This window comes from Stegostoma tigrinum, chromosome 13, assembly GCF_030684315.1.
Source record: "Stegostoma tigrinum isolate sSteTig4 chromosome 13, sSteTig4.hap1, whole genome shotgun sequence".
NCBI classification, from domain to species: Eukaryota; Metazoa; Chordata; class Chondrichthyes; order Orectolobiformes; family Stegostomatidae; genus Stegostoma; species Stegostoma tigrinum.
The window spans coordinates 75,156,938-75,176,087 of record NC_081366.1 but is presented as its reverse complement, the minus strand read 5'-3'; positions in this window follow the sequence as shown (position 1 = coordinate 75,176,087).

The following is a 19,150-nucleotide window of genomic DNA, read 5'->3' as shown; positions in this document are numbered from 1 at the left end:
CTATGTAGGCTTCCTCCCACATGTACAGGTTCGGTGGATTGGCCATATTAAACTGCCCTCTGTTTCCAGGGATGGTGAGATTAACCATGGGAAATGCAGGGTAAGGGGATCAAGTAGTTCTGGGTGGGGAGCACTTTGGAGGGTTGGTACGGGCTAATTGGCTCGTTTCTGGTTCTGAGGAATGGTCACCAGACCTGAAACATTAACTCTGGTTTTTGTTCTTCACAGATGCTGCTGAGCTTTTCTAGCAACTTCTGTTTTTGTGGCCTGCTTCTGCATATGAGACGCCATCTCTTACTAAAAATCCTCATCACGACTTCATGTTTTTCAATTCAGAAATCAACTGTTTCATGTTCAATCCACTAAATAACATCATTCAAATCACCTCATTAGTGAAGAGATATTGATGTTATATTAACTAAAGAATGCTGCATCATTATGAAAACTGACTGTTCAGATAGTTGCCTTCAAATTGTATTACACACGGCTGTATTGTCGAACTTTTAATTTATTTGTTTATTTTTAACAAAGGCTTTGTACCTTAGTGTCTTGTACATATGATGGCTCTGCGAATGCTGACATTATAAACTTTTTATTGTACTCCTGTACTTGACAATAAAACCTAATTCTATGTTCTAAATGTAACTCACTGGTAAACCAGGGGACCTGCACACAGCAAATAAAACTTTTGGAAAAGATTGAACACGACTGTAAGCTTTGGGACTCATTTCAGAATTTTCTTTTAATTTTACAAACATAATGTCATGTCCTGTCCAGTAATTGCAGAGGGATTCATGGAGTCCCGATGTTTACACGAAAGATTGCTTAGCCAATGTAATTAGTGGATATAGCTTTAAATTGCCAGGGTGGGAGTTGGAAGGAGAACTTAAGTGAATGGATAGTTCAAAATACAAAGTGAAATGCAAAAGAACGGTGTTACAATGCTCAGCAAAAGCAGTTGAGTGTGATGGGAAGGGACACCTTGTTTAGCATGAATTGTGTGTCAGCAAATGACATTCATGCAGTAAACAGCAGTAAAGAAAAATAAATCAACGTCTGCTTTTCTGATTATACAAGCCACCTGCTGGATAGCTGGGCTGGTAGAGATAAATCGTTTTGATATAGTCACCATTATTGAAATATAGTTTCATGGCGACAAAGTTTGGGAAAGAAATAGACTTGGGTCCACAATATATTGAAAAGATAGACTGAATGGCAAAGGAGAAAGGATGGTACTGATAATAAAGGTTGACATAAGGTATCAGACCGAGGAAGGATCATGTCTCAAGAATCAGTTATAATCCAAAAACACTTGTGGTGACAATTCAAAGACCCTTTAACAGTAGTTATACTGCTGGGCAGAGTACTGAATATAGCATTATTTATTTGTAACAAAGGCAGTGCACTACCTCTGGGGATTTTAATCTTTAATCAGGACCAATCAAATTGATGGGATGGCCAGAACGTGTAGTATGTTTTCATGACAGTTTGCAGGAGCAATTCATTGCAGAACCGATAAGAGATCTAGAACATTGAACATAGAACAGTACAGCACAGTAGTGGCTCTTCAGCCCACGATGTTGTGCTGACTTATTATCCTACCAAGATCAATCTACTCTGCATACCCTACGTTTTACTATCCTCCATGTTCCTATCCAAGATTCACTTAAATGTCCCTAATGTATCTAACATCACTACCACTGCCTGCAGCGCATTCCACACGCTCACCACTCTCTGTGTGAAGAACCTACATCTGACACTTCCGCTATACCTTCCTCCAATCAGCTTAAAATTATGCCCCCTCATAATAGTCATTTCCACCCTGGGAAAAAATGTCTCTGACTATCCACTCTATCTATGCCTCTCATCATCTTGTACACCTCTACCAAGTCACCTCTCATCCTTCTTCGCCCCAATAAAAGGAGCCCTAGCTCCCTCAACCTCTCCTCCTAAGACCTGCCCTCCAGTCCAGGCAGCATCCTGGTAAATCTCCTCTGCACCCTCTCTACAGCTTCCACACCTTTCCTATAATGAGGTGACCAGAGCTGAATAGAATAGAGTGGCCAAACAAGAATTTTCTAAAGATATTTATGATGTAGCACTGCGTAATAAGCTGGATTTAATGAATGATCTGTGAACATAATACAATTGAACTACAAGTTAAGGTTGAGGATGTTATTATTAGGGGAGATAAAGGGAAACTTGGTAATACGTATATTTTATCTAGATTTCTACAGGCTTTTCAATGAGGTGATGCACAAGGGTTTAGGAGGCGAAAAAAGCTCACGTGTCCTGGGGTAATGCATCAGCATTGATACAGAAAGGGTCAATGGACAGGAAGTAAAATATAGGCACGAATAAAGAATATTCCCAAGTTAATAAACTGCGACTGGTAAAGTTCTGCAAGAATCAATTCTGGGACAACAGTGATGAAATAACTCCACAGGCCAGTATCCTGTCGCCAAGACACACTTTATTGACATGAGCCCCTGATTTTAGTACAGCCTCAGTCCAAGTGAGCTATCAGAGTGTCAGTATCTCGGAGAAATTCCCATTTTTGTCTATCAGCCAGCGCTCCCTGATTGCAGCAGATTAACAGTCCCAGTCAGGAAACTGGGATTCTATGACATCAAGCTGACCGACCCTGTTACGGTCAGTAAGTCCCTCCCCCTCTGCATCTGAGGACATAGGCAGGTTCTTTTCCTTGGTGAGCCTCCTGGGCCGTTTTAGCACCGGGTCAAGTTTTCTGACTTAGCACCCGACACAGATGGTGTGTTACGCACGGGAACTCACCTGTTGCATGAAGACCACGCCAGTAGAATTTCACTCCGTTCCTCTGACGGCAATAGCTGTGGAGCAGCTACATCTGTCACATAGAGACATAAGATAAAGGTATAACTAACGATTGGAAAGGCAGGGGGAATATTGGTCTTAAATGAAAGCAAAAGAATGTGGACGCTGAAAATCACTCTGTTGTTGAAGAAATTCCTCTTCAACTCCGTTCCAAATTGTTTTGGTATGAATTTCTGAAGAAAGATCCAGGCCCAAAATGTCAGCATTCCTGCTCCTAAGATGCTGCTTGACCTGCTGTGTTCATCCAGCTCTACACCTTGTTGTCTTGGATTCTCCAGCATCAGCAGTTCCCACTATCTCTAAGTTGTTTTGGTCTCCTTTTCTGAGGAAGGATGTTCTTGCTGTCGAGGGAGTGCAGCAAAGATTTACCAGGCGGATTCCGGGGATGGAGGGTTTGACATATGAGGAGAGATTGACTAGGTTAGGATTGTTTTCACTGAAGCTCAGATGAATGATGGTGTTGCGGGGCGGGGGGGGGGGGGAAGCGGAAGAGTGGGTTGGTGGCGGGTGGGGGGCTCTCAGAGAGACTTATAAAATTCAAACAGAACTGGGCAGTGTAGATGCAGGGAAGATGTTCCCAATGGTAAGTGTGTCCAGAACCAGGGGTTACAGTCTGAGGATTTGGGGTAGACCATTTAGGACGGAGATGAGGAGGCATTTCTTCACCCAAAGAGTGGTGAGCCTGTGGAATTCATTACCACAGGAAGTACTTGATGCCAAAACATTGAATGTATTCAAGAGGCGACTGAATATAACACTTGGGGCAAATGGGACCAAAGGTTATGGGGAGAAAGTAGGATTAGGCTATTGAGTTGGATGATGAGCCATGATCGTGAAGAACGGCAGTGCAGAATCGAAGGGCCAAGAGGCCTGCCCCTGCTCCTATCTTCTATGTTTCTATACGTCATCTCTCTGCCTCTTTCCCACCTAAAAGAATCACTTCACACTTCTCATTAAATTTTACCTGACACTTGTCTGCACACTGCAGTGACTTTTCGTATGCCCCTCAATAGATTACAATGCTTCTAAATGTACATTTTTAAATGGGCTCTGTGCACCAAGGCCACAATCAAGAAGACAAAGGGATTGAGTGCAATTCTTGGGGAGCTGCATTTTTTTTCCAAACTAAAGGACAATCATTCACTGCCATTCTTTGTTTCCTATCATTCAGCCAATTTCATATCACCCCTGTTTTATGTGTGCAAGCTGCTTTATGGGGCAAAACACCTGGCAGAAACATGAAATTCAGCACGGTACCTGTGCACGCCTGATTCACATACATAGCACGATTCAAGACGTTGGTGAATTGTGAAATACAGTGAGCTGCAAGGCAGATATGCAAACGCTCCAAGCTGAATTTTATGACCCTTTTTTACTTTTTCCTTATCATTTTCATTTTTGAGGGGCGGCACGGTGGCTCAGTGGTTAGCACTGCAGCCTCACAGCGCCAGGGACCCGGGTTTGATTCCACCCTCGGGGCGACTGTCTGTGTGGAGTTTGCACACTCACCCTGTGTCTGTGTGGGTTTCCTCCGGGTGCTCCAGTTTCCTCCCACAGTCCAAAGATGTGCAGGTTAGGCGGACTGGCCATGCTAAATTGTCCCATAAAGGCCAGGGCTGTGTAAAATTGGCTGGATTGTCCATGGGAAATGCAGGTTCACAGGAATAGGATAGAGGGGTGAGTTTGGGTGGAATGCTGTATGGAGAGTATGGAGTGGACTTTTAGGCAGAGTAGACAATTTCCACACTGTAGGGATTCTATGATTCTATTTAATCTTTAGTGGTAGTGGTTCTGTAAGGTTGTAAGGATCTGAAAGGATTAGTACTTAAGGCTATCTAAGGCACTACCCATTTGTGATAATGTTACATAGAATCTCCAAGGAAGAAGACCTAAAAACTAGGTCCTCTTCATAGCCTCTCCAACAATGAGTATCCAATGCAATCTGAAACTAGTTGCTAACATACAATTAAGCTCAAGAGCATCTTCTGGTTAGGGCAGTGAGTGATTTACTTTTGCCACACTAGACCAAGTGGATCCTGTAGATCCCTACATTGTACCAGGATGGTGGCAGCAATCTTACTATCTGCTGCGAAGCAGATTCAATTTGACTGCACACTCACCTGCAACAACACTTTCTATAACTATCCAATTATAATGAAACAGCACCCCTGACCAACACAGTAGAAGAAATCCAAAGAACAGCTATGAATAGGGCAAATTATTTTTGACCTGGTTATGTGTTACCTGGAGCTAAAGGATAATAGCAAAGTTTTTAATAAATAGACGTCCTTCAGTGAATTTAACTTCTGTGGGGTTAAGGTAGTGAGTATATACCGCTCAAGTTTCACTCTCATGATTTATTATGTTATCTGTATTCTGCCTTTGGATTGAAGCCTTGGTCTTAATGCAAGCTCCAGGCCTTTTCAAATGATCTATAAATGACCTTCTGGTGAACATTCCTCCTTTGTGCTTCAATCAATAAGACTGAGCAGTTAACAGTGAGAAGGCCTGCTGGGAATTACTCAATGGTGTGACAACCTCTCATCTTGATTTAAATGGCTTTGATTCCTGTCACAGGCACTTACAGATCCAGCAACTTATGTTTGGCTGACTCGACAATCAATGTCATACCTGAACATCATAAGCATCACCCCCGCACTAATAGGTATTGAGAGCTCAGGGGAAACTGGACTTGACTGGTGGCTCAAGAACCAACAGCTTTGATAAGGTGGACAGAGTGAAGGTGTTTTGACTTAAACCTAGAGGCAATAGTATAGTTTTGTCACTAAAAACACGATAAGGATTTTGGGCAATAAACCTTAGCGCAGGCAGAGATTAAAATTGAAGACATGGGCTAGATCAATTTGAGGATTTATTAGATAAGGACTCGTGTGTGAAAGTCATAGAAAGATGACTGATTGGGAGAGATGAAGTGAGATTGGAAACCATTGGCGTTGAGTTGTTGCGCTGAATGGCCCATTTCATTAATTAATGGCATTAATTTTATATAATCTTATGCAACAATGTTGATAAATGCAGCAATAGTTGGACCATTATTATGCCTTTTTATAAAAAAGAAGTCCAAATGTTGAATGGAGCTGAAACACAATGCCTTAGACAATCCATACAGGAATAAAGCAGCTAAAAACAACAAGGTGTACACAAAGATAACAAGGTGTGGAGCTGGATGAACACAGCAGGGCGGGCAGCAGCAGAGGAGCAGGAAAGCTGATGTTGCGGGTCTGGACCCTACTTTAGATTAGATTAGGTTAGATTCCCTACAGTGTGGAAACAGGCCCTTCAGCCCAACAAGTCCACACCGCCCCTTGAAGCATCCCACCCAGACCCATCCCCTTATAACCCACACACTACGGGCAATTTAGCATGGCCGATCCACGCAACCTGCACATCTTTGGACTGTGGGAGGAAACCGGAGCGCCCGGGGAAAACCCACACAGACACGGGGAGAATGTGCAAACTCCACACAGATAGTCGTCCGAGGCTGGAATCAAACCCGGGTCCCTGGCGCTGTGAGGCTGCAGTGCTAACTTTATTATGTTCAGGGTACAGTACTTGGTTCTGATAAATAGATTAGTTTATTTGGTGAACTTTGTGACTGGCAGGACGGAAGAAGTGACAATGGAGTCTCAAAGGAGGAAGACCGAACAATTAGATCCTCCTCATAGTCTCGTTAGCAATGTCTATTCATATCAACACAATATGCCAATGCTGACTTATATCATTGCAGTTGGCATCAGTATTATGATTGTCTTAAATGCTCCCAGAAAGATGTGGCTCAGTCATTGTGGAATGAAGAATTAATCTGATAGAGCTTTGAAGCCTCCTGTAGCTGCATAGCCCATCAGTACATTGTGTCAACACAGAACGATCAGTAAACACATAGTTAATGGAGTATGAATTGAATGAATTAGTTTTACTGTCACATGTACTCAACTGAGTACAATGAAAAGTTTATACATTACTACTTGCAGCACCGTCAAAGATACTGAGGTACAACAGGGGAAGACGTTGGCCTTGTGGTATTATCGATTGTTAATCTGGAAACCTCGATAGCATTCTGGGACCCAGGTTCGATTCTCACCACTGCAGATGGTGGAATTTGAATTCAACAAATGTCTGGAATTAAGAATCTAATAATGACAGTGAATCCATTGCCAATTGTCAGGAAAAACCAATCTCGTTCACTAATGCCCTTTAGGGGAAGGAAACTGCCATCCTTACCCAGTCTGGCCTCCATGTGACTCCAGACCCATAGCAATGTGCTTGACTCTTAACTGCCCTCTGGGCAATTCTGGATGGGTAAGGAATACCGTCTAGCCAGCGATGCCCTCATCCTGTGAACAAATGGAGCCAAAATATATCCTCAGTTGCAGAATAGAAAAATGAAGAAAATGTTACATTACAGTGTGACCCTATGTTAAAAAGACAAAGATTACAGTCTCTCTCCAAGGGCTCTCCACAGCAGCCCTCACGGGTGCGAGGGGGTCCACGTGGTCTGGCCATTGGCTGCCATCATTACTCTGTGCTGGATCACTCTAGCCACTGATGTCCCTGCCTCACACCACCCGAGCGCCAACCCCGCTTCAGAGGCCGGGAGTCACAGGCTGAGGCCTAAAGAAAGGAGGAGAGTGGGAGGAAAGGAAAGATAAATAAGACAAAGAGCAGATGAAGCAGAGGATCTCCGCCGCAGCATCCAACTCTGCTGCCATCTTATCAGTGGGTGCACAGTGAAAAAAACATGTCTCAGCGGTCAGCATTGCTCCCTCACAGCGCCAGAGACCCAGCTTCGATTCCACCCTCGGGGCGACTGTCTGTGTGGAGTTTGCACATTCTCCCTGTGTCTGCATGTGATTCCTCCGAGTGCTCCGGTTTCCTCCCACAGTCCAAAGACGTGCAGGTTGGCTGTGCTAAATTGCCCGCAGGGCTCAGGGGTGTGTAGCTTAAGTGAGTTATTGGGGGATGGGTCTGGGTGGGATGTTCTGAGGGTCGGCGTGGACTTGTTGGGCCGAAGGGCCTACTTCCACACTGTGAGGATTCTATGATTCTATGAAAAGCAAGTGACAGAGTGAGGGCGGGGGGATAAATGATGAAAGAATTTAAGGACAAAAATGTGCTCAGTTCATGTTGAAATGTTTGAGCCAATGGGGGAATGATTATAAAATCATAACCCAATCTTGGAACTGAAGTTTGAAAGTTGTAAATTGGACAGTTAATGGCATCATCTAAATCCCTCAATCAGATTGCAGCATTGTTCTTCCATATGTGTGAAGTATTATTCTGCACCTGTTCAGAGCATAAATGGTAATTTATGACCAAAAGGAGTGTTTTATTTCAAACAAATTAATTTCTCAAGTGCTGATTGCAGTGTGTGAAGCAATGCCTAATAATCTGCAGCAGTGTGTAATATTCCACCCCCCTGCTGAAACTGGTTCGTCACATTCTGGTCCAGTAGCGTGTTGCCAAGAAAAATACATCTCACCAGCTGGACAAATAGTGACGGTTTCACTCATGGAGAAAGGACTACCGCTTTGCAAAGGTGGAAAGGCGTTTCTTCCGTGGATGCTAATGAGCTTATTAACCCTCAGGAAATGAATGGGAGCTGGAATGCACCATCTCGGAATTCTGAAGTAGGGATTCTCCATTCTCTGCAGAGTTCATGCAGTCCCCAGAAAGTTTGATTTGCTCTATAATGCCAATAGACATAAGTTTCCAGATAAATAACACCCCAGCCTTTAAATATTTGGCATCACCAAACCAATACCATAGTACTTGATTCGTGATCATAAACAATGCAAATGGCTTGTCAGGTTAAAAATATTGTGCATGTCTGTTCAGCTCAATGATGATTATGCATAGACTTGTTGACTGAAAAATTGTCATCTATAAGGGCAAGCAAGGGAGTCCTTGGGTGATATCCAGGGTTGAGATGGCAAGTGGCAAGTAACATTCGCGCCACACAAATGCCAGACTACAACCATCACACATAAGAGATTGTCAAACCACTACCCCTTGACACTCAATGGTGTTACTGTCACCAAATCCCCGGTTATCAATGTTTGGGTGTTACCATTGACCGGAAACTCAACTGGACTCATCACATAAACATAGTGGCTACAAGAGCAGTCCAGAGGCTAGGAATACTCTCAGAAAGCCTTTGACAAGGTGCCGGATGGGAGGCTGCTGAGTGAGATAAGGGCCCATGGTGTTAGAGGCAAGTACTAACATAGATAGAAGATTGGCTGTCTGGCAGAAAGCAGAGAGGGAGGATAAAAGTGTCCTTCTCAGGATGGCAGTCAGTGACTACTGGGGTTCCACAAGGGTCAGTGTTGGGACCACAGCTATTCACTTCATACATCAATGATGTAGATGAAGGAACTGGCTAAGTTTGCAGATGATAGCTCAGTGGAGGGGCGGGTAGTATTGAGCAGATAGGGAAGCTGATGAAGCATCTAGACACATTAGGAGCGTGGGCAAAGAAATGCCAGATAGAATACAACGTGGGAAAGTGTGAGTTCATGCACTTTGGTAGGAAGAATAGAGACATAGACTATTTCCTAAATGGGGAAAAAAATTCATAAGTTTGAAATGCAAAGGGACTTGAGAGTACTAGTCCAGGGTTCTCTGAAGGTTAAATTGCAGGTTGAGTTGGTAGTTAGGAAAACAAATGAAATGTTGGCATTTATTTCGAGAGGACTAGAATATAAAAGTATGGATATACTCCTGAACCTTTATAAGATTCTGGTTAGATCACATTTAGAATATTGCGTATAATTTCGGGATCCATACTTCAGGAAAGAATTCCTGGCCCTGGAGTGCATCCAAATGAAGTTCACAAGAATGATGCCAGGAATAAAAAGTTTAACATATGAGGAATGTTTGAAGACTCTGGGTCTGTACTGAGTGGAGTTTAGAAGGATGTCAGAGGATCTAATTTAACCTTACAAAAATTTGAATGCCTGGACAGAGTGGATGTTGGGAAGATGGTTCCATTAGCTGGAAGGCCGAGGATCAGAGGACATAGCCTTAGATTAAAGGGATGGCCCTTTAGAATGAAGATGAGGAGAAACTATTTCAGCCAGAAGGTTGTGAATCAGTGGAATTCACTGCCATAGAAGGCTGTGGAGGCCAGGTCATTGAGTACATTCAAAACTGAGATAGATAGGTTTTTGATTAGTGAGAGGATCAAAGTTTGCGGGGAGAAGGCAGGAGAGTGGGGTTCAGGAACTTATCAGCCATGATTGAATGGTGAAGAAAGCTAAATGGGCCAAATGGCCTAATTTCTGCTCCTGTGTCTTACGGAATATAGCAGCAAGTAACTCACTTCCTGACTCTCCAACGCCTGGCCATCATTTACCAGGCACAAGTCAGGAATGTGATGGAATACTCCCCACTTGCCTGGATGGATGCAGCTCCAACAACACTCAAGAAGCTCGACACCATCCAGGACAAAGCAGCCTGCTCGTTTGGCACCACATCCACAAGCATCCATTCCCTCCACCACCGGCACTCAGTAGCAGCAGTGTCTACTATCTACAAGATGCACTGCAGAAATTCACCAAAGATCCTCAGACAGCACCTTCCAAACCAACGATCACTTTCATGTAGAAGGACAGCAGATATATGGGAACATCATCATCTTCAAATTCCCCTCCTAGCCACTCACCATCCTGACTTGGAAATATATTGCCATTCCTTCACTGTCATTGGGTCAAAATCCTGGAATTCATTCCCTAAGCGCTTTTTGGGTCAACCCACAGCAGATGGACTGCAGAGGTTTACTAAGATAGCTCACCATCATCTTCTCAAGGGGCAACTAGGAAAGGAACAATAAATGATGACCCAGCCAGAGAAGTCTACATCCCATAAAATGGATAAATTAGAAAAAAACAGATTATATGCCCATGGAACATTCTTCTCTGGAAAGATTCTTTTTTGAGACGACAGCATGTGTTTCACTTGACTCAGTGAGTTAGGTGCGCAACTAATACAGAGAGGAATCATTCATTAAAGTACAGTATGCCGTATCTCGCAGCTGAAGTGAAGTTCACTTCAATATCAGACTGTGTGCAGTGCTCAAGCACTGCTACATGTTCTATTAAGGAAACAGGGATGTGTGAAGAATCCAAATAGACTAACTATATGCTTGAAGCAGATAAAGAAGCACTCATCAGATAACATATTCTACTCTTTCCAGACTTTCCATGAAGCATAAATTCTTCCTGTTCTAATAAGAGAATTGTCTTCAGTCCAATCTCGAAACACCATTCTCCAATGCATCTGAATCATGAGTCCATTACTTATAAAGGTCATCATAGTGGGATATTAAGAAGAATGATGGGCTGAGTGCCAATCTCTGATGGATCATGGAGAGCCTAGATGTCTGGACCACACCAGAACATCTAAATTGCAACAAACAATAACATATGACAAAAACATAATCTCAAATTCTAGAGAAAAAAAGGGAAAATTTATAAACTAAGGAGTTCTCCAGAATAGTAAAAGCAGAATTATTTGAGAGATTTAACTTCCAAATGTCATTGAAAGAGTGGGTTAATTGTTCAGTTTATTACTTGAGTTTGACTATACTTAAGAGACAGGTGCATCCTCATCAGTTTACAGAAAATGAGATCAATTTCTGAGCTTGAAAATCTAATAGAAATTCCACATTTGAATCATTCAACTTTCTATGGCTTGTAACGTTAACGGATAAAAGAAAGAAAATCCAAATGCCCCTTCAAATTCCTTCTTCAACACAAATTAAGATCATCTTGTCCATTTGTGCGTGGATGTGTTGCTATTATGGTAGAGGACCAGCCCTTTGGAAAGGGATAAAATGGATTTCAGCTTAGAAAAGGCAATGAACAAAATTTGAACTAAGATGGTAAGATCATTGACTGCAATTAATGAGTGATAAGAAGCAAATAGTTTGTTTGTATAGAATCCTGACAGTGAGGAAACAGGCCCTTTGGCCCAACAAGGCCAAACTGACCCTTGGAGCATCCCACCCAGAACCATCCCCCTATAAACCCACCTAAGCTGCACATGCCCGAAACACTATGGGTAATTTAGCACGGCCAACCCACTTAGCCTGCACATCTTTGGACGGTGGGAGGAAACCAGACCACCCGGAGGAAACCCATGCAGACACACTGAAAATGTACAAACTGCACACAGACAGTTGCCCAAGAGTGGAATCAAGCCTGGGTCCCTGACGCTGTGAGGCATCAGTGCTAACCACAGAGCCACCGTGCCACCTCCTAAGTAGGTCACAATCATTCTCTGACTCATTTGTCAGGACAATGACTTGAACAACCAGAATCAAGTTACCTGGTTTCATTTTTATCTCTTTTTCCCCTAAATCAACCAGTTCAGAGAGGTTATGACACACCTCTGGAGCAGGTGGGACTTGAGGCCAGGCTTTCCAGTCCAGAGGTAGGGACACTTCCATTGTACCGTAAGAGGGCCCCTAACATTCTAGGCATTGGGCATGGGGTGACTACAACATCAAAGTCTTGAGGCATCTTTGACCAGCTTTGTTATTCCCATGGACATACCCGAAAGTAGGATTGTACATCTAATTGAGCTGAGTTGACATCTTTATTGCTCCAAGCTCCTCCAAGGTCTTCAAAGGGCATTTATTCCTCAGAGTGTAAATCTCTGGTGGGCTTTATTAATTATTTTTTCTTCCCTCAGCAAACTTCAATGCCCCAGCGTGCAGTGATTGAAATGGGATTACCTAGGTGGAACTCACTGAGTGTAAGTTCCCTAATTGGGGTTGTTAACCTGGTCCAATCAGGGACCCCTGGTTGAAAGGCATAAACAGGAGACACAGCGAGTTTCCTCCCTCTAGAGGCTGGCTCTAAGTCCATATACTGTGCCATTGTAAATAAAGGGTGGAGTTATTTCAAAGGGGCTACTAGAAATTAAGTTTAAATATATTGCTTGCCTGAGAGGAGTGTAGGGCTCACTAATCATTGCTGGCCCATTGGTATAATCTAGACTCAAGACTTGTTAGAAGTCAAACAGGCTATGTAGAAAGTGGGACAAGCAACTCTTCACATACATAAGAAGTACAACTGATATAATCCTGAGATTACTTTTTTGTTGCCCTCACTTCAGAGAAAGATGGCAGGCTTATGCTTTTGCAAATATCCCTGATGCACCATGAATTCTAGGCTGGTTAATAAATAACTCCGTTGTCTGTGTAACGGTTTACGCAATTGGGTCCAGATGGTCAACAGACCAAGATCATGTGCTCACGGCATTTGGGAAATCAAACCCTCAGCAAGTATTTCCTATATCGATGCTTAATCCTTGTGAATTCTTGAACATAATCAAGCAAAGCTCAGTAATAAAACATGGAAATGATATCAGCAAGTGATGAGGATGTGTACGTTTAGCATAGTCTCAGCCCTGAGTGACCCATTATAACAAAATGTAGATGTCTTAATTTTGATAGAAAAAAAATGACATCTGCACCTCAATTAGGAGCAAGCAGTTGTGTTCTAGATGTGCATTTACTCTATGTATTGGAGAAGAGGCAGTATAAATTAATTAAACATCACTGACCTCAAACATCCTAACTGTTGTGGTGTTGACTTTCATGTCTAGCTGGACAGGGTATAGAACGTGTTGGGCTCCAAGTGGGTGCAACTTGTTTTATCTTTCATGGCTTTCTGAGTCTGTTTTTTTTTGTTAATTTCTAGTCAGAAATCATATTAATAATGTAGACGTAAGATTATTATTTTATTTGAAGCTGTGAGCAGGAATCAAGAAGGTAAAATGAACAAGATTCATAAACCTGCATTGGGACTGGTGATTAATGAGTAAATTTCCCCAAAGAATTGCGAAAATATGAAAAATACTCCCAAGAAAAATGGTTAACAGTATGTCAATTAACACATCTGCAAAAAAAGGAGCCAGATAAGCATTGGATTATGGGTGGACCTGAAGTGTGAAGACTTAAGTACAGACAGATGACGAAATAATTCTTCAGGATGCTAATCTGTTGGGAACATGGTAAATTGAAATGGAATGGAAATAGTCAAAGTTGAAAAATGGATGTGTAGGAATGGGGATTTGGAGGTTTCTCCTCAATAACCTTGAAGCTCAGTGATAAATTTTGTTAAACTTTCTCAAAGGAATAAGTGGGAAGCACTCCATGTTGGAGAAGATTGGTCACAGTATGGGGGAAGTATGAGCCTGTGTGAGGGAGCAACTTTTAACCTGTTTTGCATTGATTTTCTTTTGTTGTGCGCTGGGAAAACATCATGGGCATGTTCACAGGGACTCGGATCTTAAGAAACTCATGCTAATACAGGAAGGCAGACAACAGCAGAAAGGAATGGGGAGGTGGGAAAGAAAGGAACATCAAGAAAAATGTATCAGAGATAATGGGAACTGCAGATGCTGGAGAATTCCAAGATAATAAAATGTGAGGCTGGATGAACACAGCAGGCCAAGCAGCATCTCAGGAGCACAAAAGCTGACATTTCAGGCCTAGACCCTTCTCTGATGAAGGGTCTAGGCCCGAAACGTCAGCTTTTGTGCTCCTGGGAGGCTGCTTGGCCTGCTGTGTTCATCCAGCCTCACATTTTATTATCAAGAAAAATGAATCACTTTTGGTTAAATGTTGTCTACAATCAAGTTGCATCGCTTTTCGTTTAGTTGTAAAAATGATTGATCGATAAAAACAAGCATTCTTTAAGATTTGGAGACCTTTTCTAGATTATTGACAGAAATTCCATGGAAGAATGAGTAAACAAACTTGGACTTGTGTAATATTTTAATGCTTAGAGAAATGAGGTGGGCAATGGAATGGCATGGTGGCTCAGTGATTAGCCCTACAGACTCACCATGCCAGGGACCTGAGTTCAATTCCACCCTCAGATGACTGTCTGTGTGCACTTTGCACATTCTCCCTGTGTCTGTGTGGGTTTCCTCCCTTGGTCTAGACATGTGCAGGGGAGGTGGATTCGCCATGCTAGATTGCCCACAGGGTGCAGGCTATATGGGTTAGTTTTGTAGGGGCCTGGGATGTTCTTTGGAAGGCCAGTCTGGGCCAAATTACCTGCTTCCACACTGTAGGAATTCTCTGAGTCAAAGTTCCTCCCCTGTAAACATAGTGCAATTGTTATGTTTTTGTAGGTTCGTACAGTAGCAAACTTGTACTATAAACCTTACAAACAGTAATATGGCAAATAACTAGTTAATCTATTCTTAACAGTGCTGTTTGAGGAAGGAGGTTAAGAAATTCAGAGAACTCTGCTCTCCCAGTGTCTAGAGATCTCTCGCATTCACAGGACTCATTGTAAAAATCAGACAGGGTCTCAATATATGATTTCCTTTAAAGAAATTGTGAGAGGCTGAAGCATGAAATTCCACTATGGATGGAAAATGGAAGATTGGTCCTTTTTCCTTCTGTAAGGACCTATTAACGAATTTGCAATTTAAAGCCCCTGCATGAGAAAGTCTATTGGTGGAGTCAGCTACAGCAAATAAAAGCTGTTTTCTTATTTACCATTAAAAGCAGTATTTGTCCCTCAAAGTTTTCAATTTGTTCCATGAAAAATAAATTGGGTCTTGACGAGTGTTTCAGTTGGAAATTTCTATCTAACAGAAGGAAATCAATTAGTTCCGTTTGCTGCCTACTGACCTGGCTCATTGCGCTGCTCTCCTGCAGTGCTGTATTGTCTAGGAAGTTCCTGTCGCTTAATGTCTCGTGGTCATCAACAGAACTTTGTTCTCACTCTCCCAGCTCAGCAGAGTCTGCCACCTCTAACTCTTTGACCGCTCCAGTTGTGCGGAGACCAGTCTACTGGGATTATAAGGCATACTCGGTCTATGGCATGCTGCAAGGCCCACCCACACATCCCCTCCAAGACCAATCCAAGCATCAGCACCTCACCTTCAGAGGCCAATGGGCTGCCACGACCCCAATGGAGGAATTGTGTAACAAGAGGTATCGGCAATGATCGCAGAGGGCAGACCATATAGAGTTACATGGCGCAGAAACGAGCACTGCGGTCAGACAAGAACAGAATCTCAACCTAAACTAGTCCAACTTTACTGGATAATAAAGTGTGAAGCTGGATGAACACAGCAGGCCCAGCAGCATCTCAGGAGCACAAAAGCTGACGTTTCGGGCCTAGACCCTTCATCAGAGAGGGGGATGGGGTGAGGGTTCTGGAATAAATAGGGAGAGAGGGGGAGGCGGACCGAAGATGGAGAGAAAAGAAGATAGGTGGAGAGGAGAGTATAGGTGGAGAGGTAGAGGTGATAGGTCAGTCCAGGGAAGATGGGCAGGTCAAGGAGGTGTGATGAGGTTAGTAGGTAAGAGATGGAGGTGCGGCTTGGGGTGGGAGGAAGAACAGGTTAGGGAGGCAGAGACAGGCTGGGCGGGTTGTGTGGTGCAGTGGGGGGAGGGGACGAACTGGGCTGGTTTTGGGATGCGGTGGGGGAAGGGGAGATTTTGAAGCTGGTGAAGTCCACATTGATACCATTGGGCTGCAGGGTTCCCAAGCGGAATATGAGTTGCTGTTCCTGCAACCTTCGGGTGGCATCATTGTGGCACTGCAGGAGGCCCATGATGGACATGTCATCTAAAGAATGGGAGGGGGAGTGGAAATGGTTTGCGACTGGGAGGTGCAGTTGTTTATTGCGACCCGAGCAGAGGTGTTCTGCAAGCGGTCCCCAAGCTTCCACTTGGTTTCCCCAATGTAGAAGAAGCCACACCGGGTTTAATGGATACAGTAAATCTCCCCTTCCCCCACCGCATCCCAAAACCAGCCCAGTTCGTCCCCTCCCCCTACTGCACCACACAACCAGCCCAGCTCTTCCCCTCCCCCCATTGCATCCCAAAACCAGCCCAGCCTGTCTCTGCCTCCCTAACCTGTTCTTCCTCTCACCTATCCCTTCCTCCCACCCCAAGCCGCACCTCCATCTCCTACCTACTAACCTCATCCCACCTCCTTGACCTGTCCGTCTTCCCTGGACCGACCTATCCCCTCCCTACCTCCCCACCTATACTCTCCTCTCCACCTATCTTCTTTTCTCTCCATCTTTGGTCCGCCTCCCCCCCTCTCCCTATTTATTCCAGAACCCTCACCCCATCCTCCTCTCTGATGAAGAGTCTAGGCCTGAAACATCAGCTTTTGTGCTCCTGAGATGCTGCTTCGCCTGCTGTGTTCATCCAGCTTCACACTTTATTATCTTGGATTCTCCAGCATCTGCAGTTCCCATTATCACCCACATTACTGGTCCTAGTCCATATTCCTTTCCTATTCATGTACTTATCCAAATGACTTCTAAACATTGTCATCATACCCACATCCACCACTTTGTCAGCTTCTAGTGACTATTCTTGTTGAAATGAAGCTGAAACATGGGAGTTCTCGAGGATATCATGGTGGTTCCCAGGAGACATGCTGAATATTTCAGAGATATGGTGCTAATGTGCATGATGACTTTTGCATTGTTGGATGGGGGACCCTTTCTTTTGAAGAAGTCAGTCACATAATGATAGGGTGCTGCCAATTCAATATGTGTACAGTGTATGGTACCCTGCACAAAGGAAAAGCCCGCGATGTTGGCAAAGCTGAATGCCCAGGCTGTAGCGCTGACCTCATCACGTGGAATTGAGATGAAGGGGTGTGATCTGGAACGAATTGCATTGGTACCAGCTATAACTGGGGTTTGGGAGATCCGATACATATGCCAAGAGGAAACCTGGAAGCAGACAGTTGTATAAACGAGCAGCACAGCTGTCACCATCCAGCAAAGGATTTCCATCCTCTCCTTCAGATTACAGGTCCCACTCCAGCGGCTGACTTACTTCTGTAACAGTGACCCAGGACTGTTCCTTACCTATCAGAAGGAGATGGGATCCAGCGTGAGAAGGCAGGTCTTTTGCACGCTGTCTGCATCCTTCTGCTATGACTTCTTCAGTTGGAGGCTGTTCAGCAGGGGGATTACTGCAGCTCCTGGGTTTCCTGGAACATCGACTCCACCTCAATTTCTCAGCTTCGTTGTTGCATCACAGCCACAGTGACAATAGCACCTCTGCTGTCACTGAATTCATTGGTCATGGTGCCCAGGAACCTGGGTGGAGGAACATCAGAAAGACAACAACTTCTTCGGAATGTGAGCATTCAGAATTCATATCGCACATAAGTTCTGGCCGAACATTGTCTCCCGTGCAGTGGGACACACAGGATTCTAAGAAGAAGAGCCTTGGAATACCTCTGTAGGGACTTTTAACATAAGGAGCTTATCCCAATGAATGTAGCGCAATCATGACAAAAAAATACAGTGGGTGGTTGTAAGTGTTGTATGATTAGTTGAACCTACAGCCCCCAACACAACATCACAAAAGAAAGGCAATATTGCATGTAACAGCATGTTGGTGAACACATACTTCTAAATAAGAGGAAATCAGCTCCATGTCCTTGTTTCAGACTACATGACCTTGGACTATCTTTGTGAAGTGCGGCTCGCAGGTGAGGCTTTTAAGGTTGACTGTAACTACCTCTGCTTCACCGAGATGACTCAAATCACCCTGTATTGGTCAATATTAATTGTGAGCAGGAGTTGTATCTCACATAATTCAACACTTCATTCACAGTTTACTGTGACTCCAGATGTCCTCAACATGAACTGTGAAAATCCACTCACAAAGTGGTCTATGATTTCTGTAGGCTTATATGGAAATGGGATAATGAATAAGGGAGGTATCTGATTCTGTATTAATCTTCTTAAGTGATCCTTATCTTACAGAGATCTTTTGTTTTGCTCCTCAGCTATTAATCCTGATGTGCTAAGTCTGCATGGGCCTTTATTCACAATTGCTAACCAAATATTAATCATTTATTTCTCTGCATTGTATACAGTGGATATTTGTGGATAATCTGACAATATATCTCTAAGTTTTTCTTGTTTGCTATTGATACAGAACACAAGCTAATCATTTGTCTTTCTCAAGTTAAGTTGGTCTCCCAATAGGGATTTTATCTACTTACCAGCAAGTTGTAAATTTGATACTATTCAATGCCATAATGAACAAAGACATCAAGTAATCTCTTATGCCATGTTGACACAATTAAACACTATTTGGACTTGGGAAGGTGGGAGCAAACTAACTTCCTGAATCACTGCAGTCCATGTAGTCTAGTAAGACCCAAAGTGTATTGGAACTGCGCGAGTATGAAGTTCCTGGATTTTGATCCAGTGGTGAATGCTGATATAATTCCTAATCAGAATGGTGAAGGGGGGCTTTCAG